Source organism: Ambystoma mexicanum, chromosome 9 (assembly GCF_040938575.1).
Source record: "Ambystoma mexicanum isolate Mex_15411 chromosome 9, UKY_AmexF1_1, whole genome shotgun sequence".
NCBI lineage: Eukaryota > Metazoa > Chordata > Amphibia > Caudata > Ambystomatidae > Ambystoma > Ambystoma mexicanum.
The window spans coordinates 1,519,201,298-1,519,224,510 of NC_090931.1; the positions used below are offsets into that span (position 1 = coordinate 1,519,201,298).

Genomic DNA, 23,213 nt, shown 5'->3' on the forward strand with positions numbered 1-23,213 from the left:
ATTTAGCCATTCAGAGCCCACTTCTGTCAATTCTTTGACTTTTGACTGTTGAATGAGTGCTACAAAACAGGGGGCCGCCACTCTAAATTCTATCTTCCATCTGTAAGGGTGCAGAAGTACGAGTCTGACATAGTGGTGACATGCTTGTAGGTAGACACTTATTTATATACAAGTTAAAAAAAGGAAAACCCGGATTCAAGATGGCCGCCGGCAGCGACTAGACGTGCCGTCGGCAGCTCCCGCACCCCAAGGCCTACATAAGGGATCCACCACCTCCTGAAGGCATCCAGCGGCAGCGGAAGACTGGTGCGGCACTGGGAGCGAGCTTGGGCAGCCAATTGAGACGGTCTGGCGGCCGCCGCGGACTGTAAGCCGCTCCGTGTTTGGCGCCGGCGGGGAATCGCCCCCCGACCCGCGCCGAGCAGAGGACCCCGCGGAGGAGGAAAACCCAGCGGCTAAGCCGGGCAAGGAAATCGGCCCAGCGGCAGAGCCGGGTGGGGGAATCGGCCGGCTCGGAGCACGCGAGAGAAGAGGCGTCGGGAGGACCCGCGGGCGGCCGAGGCCCCCGAGCCCGTCGGCGAGCGGCTGGAAGAGCGGCCTTCTGGGGAACAGGAGAGGGCCTCCCGGCCTACGACGGGGAGGTGAGGAGCGAGCGGAGCTGGGGAGCAGGAGGAAGCGATCTTCGGGGGTGGCCCCTGGGTGGGTGGCGCGACCCCGGTGAGGCCCATCAGCAATCCGGGCCCGGAGACGCGGCTCGAGGACTGGGCCGTAGGCGCAGGGGGAGGCGAGACCTTGGGGGCCCTCCGGGGATCGGATAATCACCCCTCCTGGAAGTAGGGGACGGCCCCCTGCGGCCCCTTGAGACTCCCGGGGAAGCATCGGCGGACTATCCCGGGCGAGCGGGCAGGCTGCCCCAGCTCCCTAATGCCCTCGAGAGCCAGGGGGAAAGCATCGCGCACCGGACAGAGGGGGGGAGACCCACTGGGCACCCTTCCCTCCCTGTGGTCAGCAGCAATGGAGGCCGCCTGTGGAGAAGGATCAGAGCAACATGAGGTGCCTGGGGCGGGGGACCGAGAGCCCCTGACAAGGGGGGACCTCAGAGGCGAGTTGCAGGCCCTGGGAGAGACTCTAGCCAAAGCAGTCTAGGATCAGTTCCAGCTGCTACGGTCGGACCTGAATACTGCCCTAGGGGAGGTGAAACAGGAGGTAGCCCAACTGGGCGAGAGGACTGACATTTTGGAAAGAGGCCTGCAGGAATTGGAAAAAGATGGCACAGCCACCGGAGAGGCGATCGATCGCCTCGACCTGGCGACTCGCAACCTAGAAATCCAACTAGAAGATTTGGAAAATAGATCGAGACGCATCAATATCAGGATGAAATTCCTCCCGGAATCCGTCCCTGATAAGGACTTAAAGAAAGTAGTACAGAGCATCTGTGTGGACCTGCTGGGGGGAGACAATCCCGAGGAGATAGAGCTGGACAGGGTGCACAGAGTGGGCCGCCCCCCCCCCCCGGCCGAGATGCCAGGCCACGGGACGTTCTGGCAGCGTTCGCACGATATGCCCAAAAGGAGGCAGTGTTACGGGCGGCTAGACTGCGAGAACCACTGCTCTACAAGAGCCAGGAGATCGCTCTTTTCCAAGACTTGGCCAACAGCACACTGGTGAAAAGGAGGGCGATGCGCCCTGTTCTTGGGGCACTCTCGAAGAAGAATGTCAAGTACAAGTGGACCTTCCCGTTTGGGTTGTTGTTTGAATGGGAAGGCGTCGAAAGGAGGGCCACCAGTGTGCAGGAGGCAGCGAATATTATTAATCTGCCCCTTGGAGAAGAGGGGGGGGCCACCGGAAATGGCCGCCCGACCCCGGGAGACGGATCTAGACCGTGGATGTGGACCACGGTGGGTGCCAGCTCTAAGAAGACAAAGTCACGGAGGCGCCCACAGGAGGAGAAGGAAAGGCCTAACCAGGAAAGGGAGGGGGGCACCCCTCGACCCGGGGGGAGTCCGATAGAGAAGTATTAAAAGAACCGCAGAATCTGAAAAGGGGGTGGTGGGACGAAAGCTGTTTTTATGGTTCCGGGGAGGGGACGGGGTTGCACCTCTTGGATCACGCAAGGACACGAGAGTCCGGGGGTTAGGGGGGAGGGTTGGAATGCCTCCCAAGTTGGGGATCGGGAGGTAAGGGGACGAGCAGGGGAGGGATGTCAGGGAGGGGAAAGGGGGGTAGGGGGGGAGTGGTACAGCACACGTCAGGGAAGTGTTACCCCTGGAACTGGACATCTGGTTGGCAACTCCCGGGGAGGGGAGAAGCGGGAGGAGAGAGGGTTCTGGGTTACACACTACGAGGGGATCCTGCTTGGGGCTCCTATTGGCTACCCCAGAACATGAATTCTTGATGGCCCTATACACCCAGCTACGCATTCAAGTGGCAAACACATAATGTGAGGGGACTCAACTCCCCCCTCAAGCGCGCAAAGTTGGAACAATATGCGAGATCCCATAAACCGGATGTGTTGGCCTTGCAGGAGACCCACCTACGGAAACGAGATCAAACCCGATTGAGGCTTAAGGGATACCCACTGATATACTTTGCGTCAGGCCCCACGAAGAGGGGGGGGGTGGCGCTGGCCTTCAGCAGGAGAACAAATTTACAGCCCCGGGAGGTTCTTAGAGATCCTAATGGGAGGTATGTGGCGGTGAAGGGGACCATAATGGGATCGAGTTACACTATTGGGTCAATATACGCGCCTAATGTGGGCCAGGACCAATTTTTACGGGACACTCTAAACACCATAGAGAACTTTGCTAGTGGCCAAGTGGTCTTGATGGGGGACTTTAACCTGGCTTGGGAGAGGATTGGAGACCGTTCCAGAGGTGAGGAGGGAGGTGGAGGTGCAGTTGCCTCCCCCCAATTAAGGGAGAGATGGTCGGGAGCGGGCCTTCGAGATGTTTGGCGGTCTCTGCGGGGGAGCGAGGAGGGCTTCACATTCCTCTCTGATGTCCATAGATCCCAATCCCGAATTGACTACATCTGGGTCTCTGCTAGCTTACTAGGGGCTGTGGAGGCGGTTGAAGTGGGCCCCCTGGGGATAGCCGACCACAGGGTCGTAGAAATGGTATTGAAACTGGGGAGATGCGGACCAGGGGTGTGGAATTGGAGACTCCCGGGAGAGCTCTTGAGGGACCCTGTGATACACAGTGAGCTGGAGGGGAAAATTCGGGACTTTTTCGGGAGAAACGCACCTACCGACACGAGCCTGGGCACGAGGTGGGATGCCTTTAAGGCAACTATACGGGGCGACCTCATTGCCCTGCGGGCGGAGAGGAATAGGCAACTGAGAAGGCTGGAGGTCCAGCTTGAGGGGGAGGTGGAAGCCGCCAGAGCCCAATTGCGAATCACACCCACGCGAAGGGCCTTTAGGGCCTATAGACTGGCGGAGGGCCAACTGGGGATTCTGAGGACCAAGAGAGCGGAAGGCGCCCTCCTCAGAATGAGGCAAACTTTCTATGCTAAGGCCAATAAGACAGGCTCCCTGCTTGCCCGCCTCCTGAGGGGGCAGAGGGATCAGAGAATAATCACCGCACTTAGGGACCAGGAGGGTAGGCGTTTGACCCGGTCTGACCAGATAAGGGAAAGATTTGTGGAATTTTATGAGGCCCTATACTCCTCTCAAGACCCTTCCCCCCTCCTACAGGGGAATTTCCTCGAGGATATTTGTCTCCCGCGGGTCCCCAAAAATGTGGCGGAGGAACTGGGTGCCCCCATCTCGGAGGACGAGGTTAGGGCCGTTATCACTGCTCTTCCCCCGCGGTAAGGCGCCCGGCCCCGATGGCTTTTCGGCCTCCTTCTATAAAGCCTTCTCTCATCTATTAGTTCCGCACTTAACCCAGCTCTTTAATTCCTTTAATACGGAGGGCGGCATCACCCGAACGATGGAGGAGGCTAAGATCACCCTGATCCACAAGGTAGGGAAGGACCCGGAGGACTGCACTTCTTACCGTCCGATTGCCCTCATTAACACCAAGGCCAAAATATTCACTAAGATTTTAGCAAAACGGTTGGAGAGACACCTTCCCTCCCTGATCCATCAGGACCAGGCGGGGTTTGTCACGGGGCGGCAAACAGCAGATAACATTAGGAGGGTAGCCCATCTTATTGAGAAATCCCGTAAAACAGATACCCCGGCACTCCTGTTAGCATTAGACGCCGAGAAGGCGTTTGACCGAGTGGAGTGGTCCTTCTTGTTTCAGGTTATGGAGAGGATGGGTCTGGGGGAGGGCTTTATTAACCTGGTCGCAGCTAATTACAAACACCCCACTTCACGCATTTTGGTCAATGGGGAAGTAACTAGGCCCTTTAGCCTCCGGAGGGGAACGAAACAAGGATGTCCCCTCTCCCCGCTGTTGTTTGCTATCTATTTAGAACCCCTATTAGCGGCTATCCGCCGGTCTCCGGAGATAGAGGGGATCCCATTTGGCGGTGGACAGCATAAGGTGGCGGCCTTCGCCGACGACATGCTGCTCACACTTACCAACCCGAGAAGATCCCTTCCAACATGCATGACACTATTAACTTCCTTCGGCGAAGCCTCGGGCCTTCGGGTCAACTTCCAAAAATCGGAATTGATGACCATGTCCTTGGGAGAGGGGGAGGCGAGAGAGGTCAGGGAGATGTCCCCCTTTAAGTGGAGCCCCTCGGGACTGCGCTACCTGGGGGTGCGGATCACCCCCTCCTTGGCGGGTTGGTACGGTGCAAACTATGAACCGCTCCTGATGGCAATTCAGAAAGACCTACGAAGATGGGGGGCGCTCCCGATCTCATGGTTGGGGAGAGGGGCGGTCCTTAGGATGGTGATACTTCCTCGGGCACTCTACCTTTTCCAAGCTATCCCTTTGAGGGTCCCGGAGTGTTTCTTCCGAAGGCTAGATAGAATGGTTAGAAGTTTCGTCTGGGGAGGGAGAAGATCGCGGGTCTCTAGGCAACTCCTCACAGCTTCCAGAGATAGAGGCGGTTTGGCCTTCCCCGACTTCCGCCGCTACCACGACGCGGCCCAGCTCCGAATTATTAGAGAATGGTTTGCGGAGGAGTATCAGAAACACTGGGTGAAGATGGACCGGGCTGTGGCTGGGCACCACTTGGGAGAGGTGCTTTGGCTCCCGAGACGACTGCGACCCACTCATATTTACTTAAGCGACATCACAAAAAGTGTGGTCGAATGTTGGGATCGTTCTGTATCACAATGGGGAATCACGACTTTCCCTTCCCCGTTTTCCCCTGTCTTCCGCAATGGGGACTTCTCCCCAGGGACGGAGCCGGGAGCGTTTTCAGCATGGGAAGAGGGGGGATGTAGGATCATTAGGGACATGTTCATCGGGGATAGAGTAAAAACATTCCTGGAATGTAAAAAAGAATTTGGCCTGGGAGAAAAGGAGCAGCACCGTTACTTCCAAATCAGACACTGGGTGATGTCCCCGATGGTTAGACAGGCGGCAACCAGAGAGCTAACTCACTTCGAGAGGTTCCTGACAACTAATGAGGGCACTAGGGGATTGATAGGGACCCTATATAAACATCTGGAGAAAGGCACCCCGCGCACCACATGGCCATACATGGCTAACTGGGAGAGGTATACGGGGGTCCACTTGGAGCTAGCAGACTGGGAGAGACTATGGGCGCGGATCCCTAAATTGGCAAAGGCGATCCAGGTCCGTGAAGTGTGGTATAAGTGCCTATTGGGCTGGCATTACACCCCCGCCCGGCTCCAGGCAATGAACTCCACTGTTTCGGGGGACTGTTGGCGTGGGTGTGGGGAGAGGGGCACAGCCACACACATCTGGTGGGACTGCGCGGCTATTCAACCCTTCTGGGAAGATCTTAAGAAAGCAACAGCCCAGGCCCTGGGAGGAGAATCCCCCCGACATCCATGCGAAATTTTGCTGGGGAAGGGCGGGGTAGGAGTCGGGTTGGAGGCTAATGGGATAAAATCGGGCCGGGGCAAAGCATCTACAATCTTTGTACTAGCAGCATTGTCCCTCGTTGCGCAAAAATGGAAGAGCCCCGTAGTCCCGACGGAGCAGGAATGGCTCAGGAAACTCTGGGACATCGTCTCCTTGGAATGGGCCTCTTACGCAGCGGACAACAAACTGGAAACATTCCATGCGGAATGGGGGGAGACTCTGGAATTTTTAAAAGGGGACTTTAGAGAGCAGTGGCGCCCGCAGAGACTCAAACTCCTGGACATTGGCGGATAGAAGTGGGCTCAGAGGGGATGAGAATGGGGGGGGGGTTCCGGGTTGCTGTACCTAAGAGGGGGGGGGGGGGTTTGAGGGGGGGGTCCAGTTTATAAGGGACATTGTTGTATATTTTCTTTACCTTTGTATGCTATTTACAATTCTGTTCTTGAAACGAAATGAATAAAAAAGAAGTTTAAAAAAAAAAAAAAGGAAAACCCATTTACCCTATTTCTATGAGGGGTTGCCCTTCCTCAACAAATCGGGATGTCTTCTAAACTAAAATATGCACCGTCCTGTGTCCAACCCTATTTTCATCCCTTACATGCTAAACTAAGGAAAACCTGGGTGTCTTCATCCAGAACAAGGCTTCTCTAGTTCTGGATATGGATTTTTAATGTTCAGTTCTTGATGAGAAAACACAATGAGTGACTGTGTAGAAAACAGTTCCCAAGTATAGCTGGGGCGTGGGGGAGTCTCTTCCCCTTGTTCTTCACCTTAGTAAAACAATGTGTGAAGTCTGGTGCACCATCCTGCCAGATTTCACTGTAGATCTTATTCAAAACACAGCACTCAAATATCATAGGGAAATCTCTTCCCATGTTCCTTTCTCCAGAAAAATAATATTTTAGCGCCAAGTCTGATGTACTAGCATGCCAGACTTCACTGTAGAACTTGGAATTCCAGAAAGTGTCTCATTTTTTGGTAATGGGTTCTCGGCCCCTTGTATTACTTTCTTGCACCCTGTTTTCTTACTTAGATGAGTCCCAGGTTCCTCTGGGCCGTCTCAGTTTCCCTGACTTGTTCGCTAGCTTTTCTCTTCTGTGTGGGTCCCAGACCCCCTTATATTATCATGGGTTCCCTTCTTGCACTGGGGTGTGTTTCTTCTGTCTTGTATGGGTCTTTGACCAGTGTGTTTTGCTTTTGTTGGGGTCACCCAACTTCATATGAGTACCAGACCCTGGTGTGCTAGTTTTGCGGGTTCTCTTTTTCTCTATCCCTGCTTCATTTAATGTCCAACTGAACAGACATGGTGTAGTCTCCTGCCTGTACTGTACCACATATGATATCTTTTAAAATTACGCTCCAGCTTTTACAGTTCGTTGGTTATCCCTTCTTGCCTCTCCAGATCTTGGTGTCTTTTTAATATATTTGGTGCCCTCCACTAGCTGGCCCGAACCTTGCCCTTTGAGAAATGTTGTTGCAGTCTATGATATGTCCTGAGAGTAGAGTTGGGCTTCTGCACTGCTTTCACATTTTGTGTCCTGCCCACTGCAGCCTTAGGCTCTCTTTTGTGTCCTTGGCTGCGTGTCTTAACCTTGATTTGGCGTTGCCGGTCGGTTTTCTCCTTTCCCATCACCGAACAAGTTCCCCCTCCTAATGGCAGGGGGCGCTGCGCCGCCAACCGCCGCGCACCACGTGACCCGAGCGCGAGGCATTATTATCATGGAGTGGATTAGAGCTGCGTGTTTGGCCCTCACACGGATATTTTACGCAGATTGACCAACAACCAGGAGGCTGACCGGGGGGGGGGGCCACCGTCCCATGACCGAGGGCCCCTCTACAGAGGCCACCACAGAGAGCCGCCGGAGGCGGCGCGGACGCGAGAGGCGCCAGAGAAGGCAGGAGAGGCAGAGGCAGGAGAGGCAGAGGCGACAGCACGATTTGATTCTTGTATTGCTGATCATTCTGATAATCATCCTCTTACATTGGCTGCTCATCGATACCGAGTAATGAGCTTGTTTTTCCCCAAGTCGCTTGTAATGTAATGTACTCTTCGTCCCTTCATCACGAGGCTCACCTCGTGGTGGAGGGACGAATAAATGTTCTTTTTCTGGTCTAATTAACATGTGAGAAGAACAAGTTACTTCTTACCTCGTAACGTTCTTTCGACTGGATGTTCCTCCCACGTATTCCTCATCTTATGATAATTCGTTATCTCCAGCTTCGCTGTATCTACAACATGCATTTGCTTTTGTACAGAGAAATCTAGAAAGAGCTGCTGACAGTGCCAAATCATTTTATGAAAAAAAAAAATAAACAGTAAAGGAATATTGTGTAGGGGATCAGGTGTATAAATTTAATTTTGGAAAAAGTAAACAGAAAAATTCCAAATTCCTAGCAGCCTGGCAGGGGCCATTCGGAATTATAGATAAAGTCTCTCGTGTAGTTTAAAATCTTTTAAAGACTGAAGGTGAAACAGCAACAGAACAGTTTGTGCATTGTGAATCAGATCAAACCATGCCATCCCAGACATGAAATTAAACGCCTTGAGCATGTAGAAACAGATAAAGTCCCATGAATATAAAAAAAGTGAAATAAGTGGGTCCAGACAGAAGGCAGTGACAGAGAAGTTAAATAAAGATGGTTGTTTATAATGGCACATAAACACTGTAATATATGTCAATATATATATATAATAAAAAAATAGAAGCTGAAGTTTATGGAGTTGGTGTGCAGAATGAAAATGCATTAAACATTGAATGCAGTTTTATGTATGCTTGTTCTCTATAACCTGTGCTTAATTTCAGAAGGCGAAAGAAAAAGGGCGAAATATTTTACAAATCATGTTTTATTTTTGGCAAAAGGGTGAAATTAGTATTGTGCTACATACTTAATTTGTTTCTTTTCTATTTTGATTTAGAATATTAACATATTTGTACTGGAGGTCACAGGAGACGATGGAGTCCTGGAGTCCCCTGGATGAAGATCAAATGATGCCTGCCTCCGGGTAAAGGTGAAGACAGAGTAACCAGAATGCCAATGAAAAGAGATGACTCCTATGGAAAAAAGATCCAAGAGTGCCAAGATGGAAGAGTACCCGAATTAACCAAATGATGTGACATTGCTGGTCGCGACATTTCAGAGGCAGACAAGTATCCTGGAGTTCCACGTATTTATTATTTTAATTAATTATGTTAACTCCTTATTTTAGTTATTTGTGTTATTGTATTGTTTTGTGATTGAACTCAAGTATAAAATTAAGACACTGGACTATGTACACTTCCATTGGGAAGAAAAATGTAAAAAATATTATAAGAACTGATGGAATTTTGATGTTATACTGATTGAACAGTGATTTTTCAATTTTCATTTTTCACACATGAACATTAATTGTATTGGATTGTTACATTTTAAAAGAAGAAAAGGAGCACGTTTTTTTTTTCTCAATTTTGGCTGGGATCATAGCCAAATTCTAAAACAAAAAGGAGGGAATATGTAGGATTGTTTAGCATGTTTAAAATGCAGCGCCACTGCATGGGTTTATTTCATTGCTATAATGTGGTACAGCAAGGCATGTGTTGCCAGTGTGACATGGACATGTAAATGAAGACAGGCTATTCAGTCAAAAACGATTTCTGCATCTAAAATAACAAAAAAATGTTTACATGTAAATGCACATTTTTCTTTTTTCATCTGAAATTGCTCTGTTGCAGGAGACACATTAGACAATTAATAAAATAACACCACTAACGAATACTAATCACTAATAATAATCAAATAACATCATAATGTGTTCTCCAGTGCTAAATGAGATGGAAAAAGACAGGCTCTGAAAGTCATTTTTAAACGTGATTCATTTTTTTTTCTCTGCTGCTGTCCACAGTATTTGCAGAAAGCAAAGGCTCGAATAAGCAGGAAATTAGTTTTGTTACAGTTGCTACTGTAAAAGCAAGCCATTGTGTAAGGAAGGAGGATAGGACATGATGGATCTTTATTGGATCCACGTCACAGTAAGGGAGGTAACAAGAGCTTTCATGTAGAATCTCGGGGGGAAAGAGAGGCAGTAGACATCTTACACAGCTCGGAGAAAGACTTGGCTGGTGGCTGGTGAGTTTCCTGATTGAAAAAGCAGATTCCAGTACTGCTGCAGAGACTGGGAATTAAAGTCAACAAGCCCCGGTTTGAGTGACAGCAGATGCTTGTCCTTGCTGGGTGAACCCCTCCAGAAGGCAACCAGCCAAAGAAGTTACATGCTGGACAAGCCCGGTAATTATCTTGCTGAAGTGTGGGGGCGGTGTGTATGTGTGCGAAACTATTCAGTCAGAGTAGAAGAGGGAATTCCTGTGTTTTATCAACATGTTTAATGTTGCAAATTGAATTTTCTTTCCTCGCCACTCTCTTCTCATTTTGTTACAGATAATGTTGTTACTGTGCAATTTCCACTTATTTCTGTAAAAAGAGTGAGATTGTGTTAAAATGCAATTTTTATAACACAAAAATATCTGAAAGCAGGCGGGTTGTGTGTTTTCTTTTTCTCTTTTCTTTGTGCATCTACCATTATAGCACTGGTAATATGGGGAAGGGTTTTAGGCAGTGCAATTGTCATTCTTAAGGTAGCTCAAAATAATACTTGTCGGTAGCTGTGTGCACGGTTCCATTCAGTATATAAGTATAAGTGTGTCTGACCTCTGAATGGGATATAAAAAAAAAAAACAGACTAGTCTGCTGGAGGTAAATGAGCCAGTGGAAAGAGAGATTTCTGGACATAGTTCACTGACGTAGATAAGTTCGTGATGAATACCACATGTTAGCTCGCTGTCGTAGATAAGTCAGTGAGGACAGCCCATGGTGGCACTCCATATGAAAATGTGGTGTTTCTAAAATGCAAGCCTGAGGTCTCTCTAGTGATCACACGAACAATCTAAACAAAAATAAGGGGTTCTGGATATTGGGGCCACATGTAAAACAAAGGAATTATGCTCACCCGAAATACCACCAATAACGCATACCAACAAAATGTATACCTATGAATGTATCTGTGTGCTGAAATGATGTGTGCGTGCTGTATTACTATATACCAAATCCCATCTGAATGCAAAGAGTGATTATTACTGAGTTACTATCATTTTTGGCGGTAAGAAAATACTGCTAGGCCCCAAATCTACACAAAATACCCAACATATTTATGGTGCGTTGCAAGTCGGGAAAGTGATCACAGAGCACCTACTGGGCGTGGCAAGTGTGTCTCACACTGCCATCTGTACATTAAAGGGAACCCATTTCATAAAATCAGTGTGTCGCCAAAAACGAATTTCAGGATGTCACAAAGGGAAACCACATTCTCAGACCTGGTGCAATATTTAGAGGCAAAGTTATTCGCACATGGGACGTGGTCATCAAACAGTACTTCAGAATGGCATGACCACATTCAGGGTGAGGTGCAGAAAGAAAAACTAGACAATATTTTTACAGAAGGCAGCATAATTCAGGTCTGCCTTACAAGGTTATTGAATGCAGCCAATAAAAGTGCAGAGAACGACTGTTTAATACGGCTATGCACCAAGATCTGGTTTATTTTGAATAGGTCCCTGCGAATGCAGGAAAATGATACCCAGCTAATTAACAGGTTAAAGACTGACTTAGATGGGGCAAGCAAAAAAGAGGAGATGTTAAGAGCAGAATTGGATGTATGCCAAAAAGACATGCAATTAACATGCAGAGATTTTGATGATCAGTTGTCCAAAAGCAAGAAACAATTTGAGGATAGTGAACAAGAATTGGTACACTTAAAAGCTTTAGTGGACCACATTAGACAGGATAAAGATGAGATTGTTTCAGAAATGCAGATTTTACAAAAAGAAAATTTTGAAAAAGAAGGTGATCTCCAAGGTGCAGAGCAAGAAATGGTTAAAATGATTCAAGAAAGAGACAAGAGAAACAAAGAATTAAATGAATGTCAAATGCAAATGTGCAACATGCAGGAGGTAATAAATAAAATGAGTGATGAAAACAACTATCTGCAAAATGAAGCAGACAGGCTCCTTAAAAAGTGTAAGGACTTAGAACAGCAAATGTGCATTCCCAGGTCCCAGGAGAGGCGGCAGGGTACTACATTCAATGGAGTGGAGGTGAATTCTATTTCTGCCCAAAGAGCTAGTACTCCAGTGACTGGACCGGTGACTGAACTTGGTTGCAGTCCCCTTGGGGGATTTGATACTCCCATTGGGGGCCGCCACCAATCCCATACACCTGGAACCAGGATCGAGTCACCAAGTAGTGCAATTCCATGCATTGCAACAAGTAGCCCCATAGAAATAATGAAATCCATTAAAGCTCTGAACAAACCATTTAAAAAAGGAGGGGAATGCTGCATTGAGGATCACTTAGAAGCGGTCCATGACATTTTTAAAGCACTCCAGATACCTAAGGAACAGTACAGGCAGTATTTTCATTTAACTTTAGATGCTCCGGCGGCCAGCATCATAAGTGGATTAAATGAACAGCAGAATATGACATGGGTGGAGTTTGAAAAAGAAATTAGGCGTCATTTTTCTCCTTTCCAGTCATTGCAGGAGGCAAAGAAAGTTGCTTACACAATCACTGCTGGGCCTAATACATCTCCTCACCAGTTTTTACAAGACTTAAAAAGAGCATTTTCTCGCTTTGATGTGTCTTTTGACCCCAATTCTAATGAATTTAAAACTGCCTACTTCTATGGGCTACAGAAAGACATCATATCCCAATTGGTCTGTGAATTTGATCGTGACAAGTCCCTTGAGTGGATTGTGCATCAAAGCACAAAACTATATGTGGTACTTTATTGTCAGGGTAGAGAAAGTTATAAAATGAAAGATACTAGACCTAAATCTAAAGAACCCTCAGCAACAGTGATGGAAATCAGGTCAGCCAAAATGTCCCTTGAGTCTGCTCAAAGTCCAGGCAAAAATAATTTGCCACCTGAACAAAGGGGTAATCAACAAAGATCGTCATTTCCTGTACCAATGTTCCAATCACATGATCCTAGCAATAGGGAGAGCTACATCAGCCCTAGATATTTAGGAGATAGGCCCCGCACAGGCTATCGGCCTGATATGTCCAATATGAACAATAACCAGAGACAGAATCAAGATCAAAGAAATTATGGTCCCTACCAGACATTGGGGACACAGAGCAAATTTGATCCCAACACCATGATATATGGTAATCAGGATAGACCGCGATATGTGGATCGATTTTCTGATAATGGAAATCAACATATTGGCCAGTACCCACAACATGAGAGACAGGACATGAGACAGAACATGAATCATACTCCACGGCAGTACAATGATTCCCCACCAGGGGACTATAATCAAAGGATGGGCGCACCCCGCTCCCCTCCACAAATGAATCAAGAGTTCAGAAACTATCCCAATAGAAATCACTCACCTGAGAGGTATCAGAATAGATCCAGTCAGGGAGAAAGCAACCAATATCGATATAGGCCACAGAGAGAGGATTCTAGAGAGATGGAAAGATTCCAGTGTCTCGAGGCCCAAGTGAAAATGTTGGCTCAGCAAATAGGGAAGCTTTGTACAGCACAAAAACAGTCAAAGGAGGGGGCTGATGGCCATAGCAATGACCGGGGGGGCTCCTGAAAAGTGACTAAATACTCATGATACCTACAGCGCCGAAAAGACAGATTTCTCTGATGTAATTTTGCATAATGACTCTGAGATGCCTAATGATTTAAAAGTTAAAGTGCCAGCAAATGAACATGTAACAGAAAGTGCAAATACTTATAAAGGAGAGGTATGGTTTAACCTAGAGCTAAATCAAACATTGGAGATTTGTACAAATGAAATAAGAAAACCCGAAGATCCGAAAGAACAAAGAGACAGATTTAAGAAAAATGACTCATTCATGGGGAATACCAGTAAACAGGGAGTAAGTGGGTATGCTATAATTCCTTCCCTGGACAATCAGAACAATGACCAAACACAGGCAGTAAAAGGAAATACTCCAAAGGAGGGTACATGTCAATCACCTGAAGTATTCTTTGAGCCACATATTTTTGAAGAGGTTAAGAGCGCTTGTACCACACTAAATGATCACAAATGCACAGAATTAAACAATGACAAATTACTGAATGATGTTGTTACACATGTTCAGTTGGAAGGTTGTAATGTGGCCCCCGATGATGCCTGGAAGGATAGGCGAACAGTGGCCACACTCCAAAAAACCTCTGAACATGGAGAAATGAATAAATTCTCTCGCGCAGAAATTGACAAAAAGGAGGGAAAAATGTCTTTCCATTTACCAATGTGCTTAGCCAAAAGTGAAAAAGGCCTGAGAAAGGTGAGCCCCGAAATCAGTAAGAATTCACACTTCTTAAGTGTGTTAGAGGAAGTTGAAGACAGGTATTATGCTCCTATCACTATAGAAGAAAAATGCCAAACATTTGCAATGATTGACACTGGCGCACAGGCCACAATTATGTCCAAGGAGCTGGTAAAGAGCATCAATGAAGGGAGATCCCCACAGAATCAGATCACAGTGAAGGAAAATCAAGGTCCAGTGCATAACCTTAATGGGGAGGAGGTGCCCATCATAGGTGTAACTGAGGTTGACATAAAGGTAGGTAAACACAGAATGAAACAAGAGGTATTGATCACATCTATTTGTGAAATTCCATTTCTGATGGGGACAGATTGCCTAAAAAGATTATCTCCTCTCATAGATGGGGTGAATGGAGTGCTGTGGTCCTTAACCAAAAAATCATTGAGACCTAAAACTAAAATCACAAAACAGCAACATAAATGAATGTCCCACCGTTGCCAAAATAAATGATGCAGTGGAGGTATATCTCCAGAATAGTTGCATACCTAGTGTCACTGTTATAGTAATGTGTCGAGACAAAATGCAAAGCAACAATGAGAAACTACCTGTACAAATATACTTGGATCCAAGGAAAAATTGGCAGACTGCCATAGATGAGCACACTTTACGATTTTATTTAAAAGAAAAGACATGCAAACAGAATACTGCTCCTAAAGCAGATTCAGACAAACATATCACCACTCTTGCTGAAATACACATGGAAGATGAGCAACCATGGGTTCATGTTGGTATAAATGACTATTTTAAAACAATAAAAGCCACTTTAGCGCTTGAACAGGAGAGGAGCTTCATTGATGAGAAATTGTTGCAAAAAATAATGGAGAGGGAGGAGATCCCGAAATTTAGAATTAAAAACCAGTATGTTTCTGGGTTGGACAGTCCAGACTTTGAAAACCGAATTGCAGGAAGATGCATGTTGACAATTAGTATTGGGCAGAAAACTATTTACCATAATGTATGGATAGTGAGTGGAGCACAAAATGAATTTTACATGGGCAATGACATCATGCACAGAATGTGTATGGTGTTAGATTTCCTTAATCAAAAGATATGGTCACGCCTAGGTGGGCCGGCACCTGAATTTGAAGACAAAAGAAGGGCTTATCAATGTGCACAACTGGTCCCTTATGCAATTGAACTACAAATGAGGAAGGATACTATTATTCCTGCATTTACAAAACAGTTTGCAATAACACTGAAATGCAAACATGGACAGCAGATGAAAGACTCTGATGCATTTGTGTGCCTGAATGAATCCATAAAACAGCAAGGCCTGGATTATGAATACATTCCATTGGTAGATATTGATGAAGGGTCTGTAAAAATTATGGTAAATAATAAAAGGTTGTCTAAATATTCATTTAGAGGAAAACTCCCCATTAGGAATGGCCATACAAAAATCACATTATACTGCAGACCTAAGTAACATGGTGATTGGAAATATCCCTGAAAAGCATGTAGATGCCAAGGGTGAGTTGCCAGAATACCTGGACTCTCAGCCCAAAGGTATATTTAAAATTAATTCTGTGTACCCTTATGATTCAAGTGAGACAGTGTGCAGTCAGTTATCAAGAGAATTGTATAACATTTAACTTAAGTGAAAATGAAGTGGAAAATCAGCCCATTGAAATGGAAGCTGGCATGCCAAAACATTTAAAAGTGGCAGCTTTACAAAGAGACACAGCCACACAGCTAGAGGAAAGCGCCGAGATTCCTCTACCAGAACATTTTCCAGAATTTTCTAAAATGGTAGAGGAGCAGATATTAGCGGAAGCGTGTGACAACGATGAGGATAGAAATGAATTGAGGAAGATATTTATGGATTTTCAAGATGTATTTGCAAAAGATGCTTATGATTGCGGGTTAACTAATTTACATGTGGCCACACTTCCGGAAGGGTGTAGCAGAAGTCCAGTATTTGTACGCCAGTATAGACTACAGCTGGCGTGTTTAGAATCATTGGCAGAGATTATAAAAAATTTGGAATCGCGAGGAATCAGACCTATCCATAGCACATCCAACACGCCCATTTTAGGTGTGTTAAAGCCAAACGGTCAATGGTGGTTATGTGCAGAGTTGAGGGAATTAAATAAAAGAGTACCAGTGTCCAGATGGCCACTGCCATTTATTGATCAGGGCCTAGCTCAGGTACATGGTTCAAAAGTGTTTACCACATTAGATCTCACCTCTGGCTATTGGTGCGTGCCATTGGCAGAGGAGATACAGAATTTATTTTCCTTTACATTTGACAGGACTCAATACGCATGGGTTAGAACTCCGATCGGGTACGTTAATAGTGGGAGTGAATTTGGAAAGTTTTTGAGGAAGGCCATGCCTGATGCAGCAGAAAGAGGAACCATAGTTTATGTGGATGATGTCCTGATAAAAAATGAAAGTTTGAAAAACCATTTTGATGAAATAAGACATGTGCTTGGCCAATTGCAGAAAGCAGGCGCCAAAGTATCTTTACAAAAATCACAATGGTGCAAGAAAAGGGTGAATTTCCCAGGCCATGAAGTGACTGAACATGGGCTAAATCCACAAAAGAAGAAAATAGAGGCCATACAAAAATTAAAAGACCCTAAGAATGTGAAAGGGGTAAAAAGTTTATTAGGAGTGACAGGCTATAACAGAAAGTTCATTGAAAATGATGCTGAAATCACTCAACCATTAACGTAACTGCTAAAACTGAATACACCCTGGAAATGGGAAAAAGAGCAGTCTGAGGCTGTGGCTAAATTAAAGGAATGTTTGGTAAAGGCACCGTGTTTAGCATACCCCATAAAGGATAGGGATTTCTGCATAGAAATAGGTTTCTCTGAACATTGTATGTCAGCAGTATTATCGCAAAAACATGATTTGAATCACAAAACCATTGCCTATGCAAGTAAGGCATTTTCCCAAGTTGAAATGAAATTCAATGAATGTGAAAAGGCCCTATTAACCACTGTGTGGGCGCTACAACATTTCCGCCCCATTGTTCAGGGAGGTAATTTGGCAGCTGAGTTATTACAGAAGTGTTTTATATTAATATGTCACGTTATCCATTTACTCCTGAAAATGTATGCTGTAAAATGCACCATTTTGTACTATTTAAAACAATCATTGGGAGGGGAGTCCCCTGTGAGCATTGAGTGTTTTCAGGCTGGCTCACATCTCATGTTCACACCAATCTCTTCAGTAACCGCTTTAAAAGTCCACGTGTGAGGTGCTTTTGAATCCAAACCGGGTCTGATTGAATCTGTCACTCCTGCTCTGAGGAAATAGCTGGCCATAGTATCATTAGATGTTTGATGGTCTCACATCAATGATTATTTCCACATAATCTACACGTTCGATCCTCTCTAAACAACAACAAATATATTTTATTTCAGATTTCTCCATTTACATACAAATATTAACAACATTTCTTCAACATTAGTCATTACTTAAAACCCTCATAATAGAATTACTTTTCGTTAAAAACAGTAGGTGCTTATCCAGTCCTGTTTTTTTTCTTTGCAAACTGGGATTTGATGTTCCACTTGTCCCATTAGAAAACTCAGACTACGTGTCTCAGAATGTTAAGAAGAAAACAATACTGGGCAAGCACTTACAGATTAGAATGAGTCATGTTGGCGAGTATGGAACTCCACCAAACTAAATATACGATCTAGATCTTCACAATTCATCACATATCACTTTACCAATCCGCATATGCTTATTTTGTTTGCCTGTGGAGGTCTTAAAACGAGGAATAATTAGCAGGAAATGGGTCAAGTCTTCTTCCTGCCCCAGATAACATGTGCGCTTTGTATCCCCATGTTTCCATCTTGTGCGTTTGTTCCGTGGCAGTAGATGTAGCCTTACAGGCAACAGCCACCTTCTACAGGCCGGTGAGCCAATCCTTCCTTATATAGCAGGGGACCCTTCTACATTTGAGAACTGTGTATTTGAAGCTACAAGAGAAAAGGCCAGGGGAAGAGAGCTATTCCCCCAGGAAGAAACCAATACTTGGGAGCACACGTCTACTCACAGTCCAGAAGAAGGGAGTTATTCTGCTGAACCAAGAAGATCTATTTTATCTTTAGTTTAATATTAAGTGTATGGGACAGAAGTGGGGGGTTTTGTTTGACACAGGATGGTGGAGACTATTGATTTGCATGGGCATTCTGACATAGCAATTCGTTTTTTAGTTGAGGTAGGAAAACCCATCTTAGAGTTACATAAAGTTCGGTTTTCTCTTTAATTTCTTAAACAATAAAAGTTTATATCAACGACTATGCCATTGTGTGTCAGTCGCCTCCTCCTGCACCCTTACAGTACACCAAGGTTGAAATCGGACAAAGCTGCTAAGGGCATTGCTGACTCACAGGTAGATTTAGATTCAGCCAGGCCATGGCCACCTCCATAAAGAATTTAGTTGCACTCATGTGACTGCCCAAAGACATTTAGATGACCACCCATCTATATTATGTCCACCATAGAATAGGGAATTTACCTACCACCCGTCGGATTTAAGCTGGTAGATGGGAAACAGAGTCCAAGCACTGCCCCCCCAACCCTTGCCTCCCCTTTCGAGTACTAGCTAATACAAGGAACGAAACCATAAGGTAACAAATTAAAATAACAGGTACTCAAAATATTGAATTCTGACAGGACTGCTAAGGTCAGAGAGCAGTGAATGTTGTCACAACAGCACATTAGCTGGTAGAAGGGAAATGGGAGTCCAGGCACACTCCACAGTCCAAGAGGACCTACAAGGAACAAAAATGGGTAATAAATAAAGAAAAGTGAAAATGGGCCAGGCAACCCAGAGCAGTAGCTCATACAAGGAACAAAGTCATAAGGCAAATAAAATGCAAGCTAAAATAACAAATGAAAATAATAATAGGTACTCAAAATATTGAATTCTGACAGGACTGCTAAGGTCAGAGAGCAGTGAATGTAGTCACAACAGCACATTAGCTGGTAGAAGGGAAATGGGAGTCCAGGCACACTCCACAGTCCAAGAGGACCTACAAGGAACAAAAATGGGTAATAAATAAAGAAAAGTGAAAATGGGCCAGGCAACCCAGAGCAGTAGCTCATACAAGGAACAAAGTCATAAGGCAAATAAAATGCAAGCTAAAATAACAAATGAAAATAATAATAGGTACTCAAAATATTGACTTCTGACAGGACTGCTAAGGTCAGAGAGCAGTGAATGTAGTCACAACAGCACATTAGCTGGTAGAAGGGAAATGGGAGTCCAGGCACACTCCACAGTCCAGGAGGACCTACAAGGAACAAAAATGGGCAATAAATAAAGAAAAGTGAAAATGGGCCAGGCAACCCAGAGCAGTAGCTCATACAAGGAACAAAGTCATAAGGGAAATAAAATGCAAGCTAAATAATGGGTACTCAAAATATTGAATTCTGACAGGACTGCTAAGGTCAGAAAGCAGTGAATGTAGTCACAACAGCACATTAGCTGGTAGAAGGGAAATGGGAGTCCAGGCACACTCCACAGTCCAAGAGGACCTACGAGGAACAAAAATGGACAATAAATAAATAAAAGTGAAAAAGGGCCAGGCAACCCAGAGCACTAGCTCATACAAGGAACAAAGTCATTAGGTAAATAAAATGGGAGCTAAAATAATGAAAAAAATATGTAGAGTGGCTGAAATGGGCTAATGTTGATAATAGCCTTGCACTTCACAAGTAAGCAAGGTAGGGCCTGTCTCCATAAAGTTTCTGGCTTCAGAAAGTGAGATCAGTGCTACCAATAAGGGGGCTGCCTGTGCCAGATAGTAGATGAGAAATTGAGCCCAGGCACTAGTAGGACCGACAAAGAACAAACATGGGACCTAAAAGTAAACAGAAAAGGGTCCATGCTACTCCCAAGCAGAAGCTCATATAAGTAACCTGTAGGGAACTAAATGCTAACTAAAATGAAATATTAAAATAATATGTAAAGCAGTTCAAGTTGGATAATGATACCAAGAGCCTTGCTACTTCACATGTAAGTAAATTTAGCCATTCAGAGCCCACTTCTGTCATTTCTTTGACTTTTGACTGTTGAATGAGTGCTACATAACAGGGGTTCGCCACTCTAAATTCTATCTTCCATCTGTAAGGGTGCAGAAGTACGAGTCTGACATAGTGGTGACATGCTTGTAGGTAGAAACTTATGTATGTCTTCTAAACTAAAATGTGCACTGTCCTGTGTCCAACCCTATTTTCATCCCTTACATGCTAAACTAAGGAAAACCTGAGTGTCTTCATCCAGAACAAGGCTTCTCTAGTTCTGGATACAGATTTTTAATGTTCAGTTCTTGATGAGAAAACACAATGAGTGACTCTGTAGAAAACAGTTCCCAAGTATAGCTGGGGGTGGGGGAGTCTATTCCCCTTTTTCTTCCCTTTAGTAAAACAATGTGTGAAGTCTGGTGCTCCATCCTGCCAGATTTCACTGTAGATCTTATTACAAAACACAGCACTCAAATATCATAGGGAAATCTCTTCCTATGTTCCTTTCTCAAGAAAAATAATATTTTAGCGCTAAGTCAAGTCTGATGTACTAGCCTGCCAGACTTGACTGTAGAACTTGGAATTCCAGAAAGTGTCTCATTTTTTGGTAATGGGTTCTCGGCCCTGTGTATTACTTTCTTGCACCCTGTTTTCTTACTTACATGAGTCCCAGGTTCCTCTGGGCTGTCTCAGTTTCCCTGACTTGTTCGCTAGCTTTTCTCTTCTGTGTGGGTCCCAGACCCCCTTATATTATCATGGGTTCTCTTCTTGCACTGGGGTGTGTTTCTTCTGTCTTGTATGGGTCTTTGACCAGTGTGTTTTGCTTTTGTTGGGGTCACCCAACTTCATATGAGTACCAGACCCTGGTGTGCTAGTTTTGCGGGTTCTCTATTTCTCTATCCTTGCTTCATTTAATGTCCAACTGAACAGACATGGTGTAGTCTCCTGCCTGTACTGTACCACATGATATTTTTAAAATTACGTTCCAGCTTTTACAGTTCGTTGGTTATCCCTTCTTGCCTCTCCAGATCTTGGTGTCCACCAGCTGGCCCGAACCTTGCCCTTTGGGAAATGTTGTTGCAGTCTCCGATATGTCCTGAGAGTAGAGTTAGGCTTCTGCACTGCTTCCACATTTGGTGTCCTGCCCACTGCAGCCGTCTTTTGTGTCCTTGGCTGCGTGTCTTAACCTTGATTTGGCTTTGCTGGTCGGTTTTCTCCTTCCCCATCACCGTACAAGTTCCCACTCCTTGGAGCTACTTTAGACACTCATCCCTTCTCGGAAACATCTAGTTCTCTTCTCCTTGGGTCTCTCGCCACGGAAGCAGCATCTTATGATATGATAGTTTATATAGCGCCTATACACAATGTGTTTCAAAGCGCTTCAAGGCAAGGGAGGGAACAAGGGAAAATACAACCACATTCTTACAGGCCATGAACTGTAAGGATGTGACATTAACTATCGTACTCGGCCTGACGACATTTCAGATGGTGCAAGAGCTAAAACATAGATAAGGAAGGGAGGGGGAGAGTGGGAAGGAAATGGAAACAGACAGGCGACTACCGTATTAGGCCTGACAACATTTCTGGTAGAGCCAGAGAAAAACAAAAGGTGAGGGAGAGGGGTGCAGAAAGGGAGGAGAGTAACAAAACAAGCGACTATCAGATAGTGCTGGAGGGTGGGTGGGGAGGAAAAAAACAGTAATGGGAGGGTGGAGGAAACCGACGAGGTTGCTATAATATTAGGTCCAGGGACAATTCTGATAGAGTAAGTGCATAGAAGAAAGTAAGGGGAGGAGATAGGAAAAGGGAGAAGGGAAAGGAGGAGAGAAAACAGTAAGCAGTCAAAAAGAGTGGAGAAGCAAGAGTGGAGAGCGAATACAATTGCAGAAGTCAGTAGTAACACATAATGTTGCAAGCCATCTAGTTCCTCGCTCCTCCAGGGCTGGCTTGACAAGGTACGTAGTCTGTCTTTGCTTTTTATCGGAGTGGTCTTTGCTAGACTGCATCACGTATGTTGGTTCTGTGGTGGACTTTCGCCTCCTTGTTTGATCTTCGTGTCACTGACTATATGTACTCCACCTGGGTAAGCCTCGCTCTTCCTCTTCCCAGTTTGATCTGTATGAATGACATCCTCTACTCTACAGAGAAAGATGTGGGGGACCATAGGGAGCTGAGTGGGATGAGGGAAAGGAGGAGACAGAAATGAAGGAGGTGAATACTGTGTTCTACCAATGCGATCGTCACTGGTCCCATGGAGGGCTTCCCTACCCATGAGATCCACCCGCTGAATACCAGGGGGACTATTGGGTAGCGGCCTCACCTCCCTGGCCTCATGTGAAGGGTCTCTCTCCCCCATGAAGAAGTAACAATCCTCTGGTATTCGTCACATAACCTACCCCCTCATGCAGGAGGCTTCTTCATCTGGTAAAGGAAATCAGGAGAGGAAATCAACCTTTGCAATGTTGTACACTAAAACAAAAGGGTTGCACATCGAGAAACCAGTGCATGATTTGGGGATTTGTATCTTTTCTTACACTAAGCCACGTAAAGGTCAAGTGATCTAATTAAACTTTCTCCCAGTGAGGCAATATTTTAGGTGGCCCACTATCACCAGGGCCTCAAGTTCTACAGTGGCGCAGTTTTGTTCCCTAGGAAACTATTTTCGGCTAATATACATCACTGGAAGTTCCATTCCCTCATATGTCTGAGAGAAACACTCCTAGGCCCACCCTGGATGCCTCCGTTTGAAGTACAAACTCTTTATTAAAGTTCGGGACCTTAAGAACTGGTTCACTACATAGTATGCTTTTAAGGGTATCAAAACAGCTTTCTTATTCCTTACCCTTTTGAGGTTCAGCATTTCTCAGTTTATTGGTCAAACAGGCCGTT

At 45.5% G+C, this 23,213-nt stretch overlaps 1 long non-coding RNA gene across 1 annotated transcript in view; it reads right to left on the reverse strand.

Annotated features, from left to right (window-relative positions):
• The window catches only part of LOC138489829 (uncharacterized), a 499,715-nt gene that overhangs the window by 125,987 nt on the left and 350,515 nt on the right, over window positions 1-23,213 (reverse strand). The window lies entirely within an intron of this gene.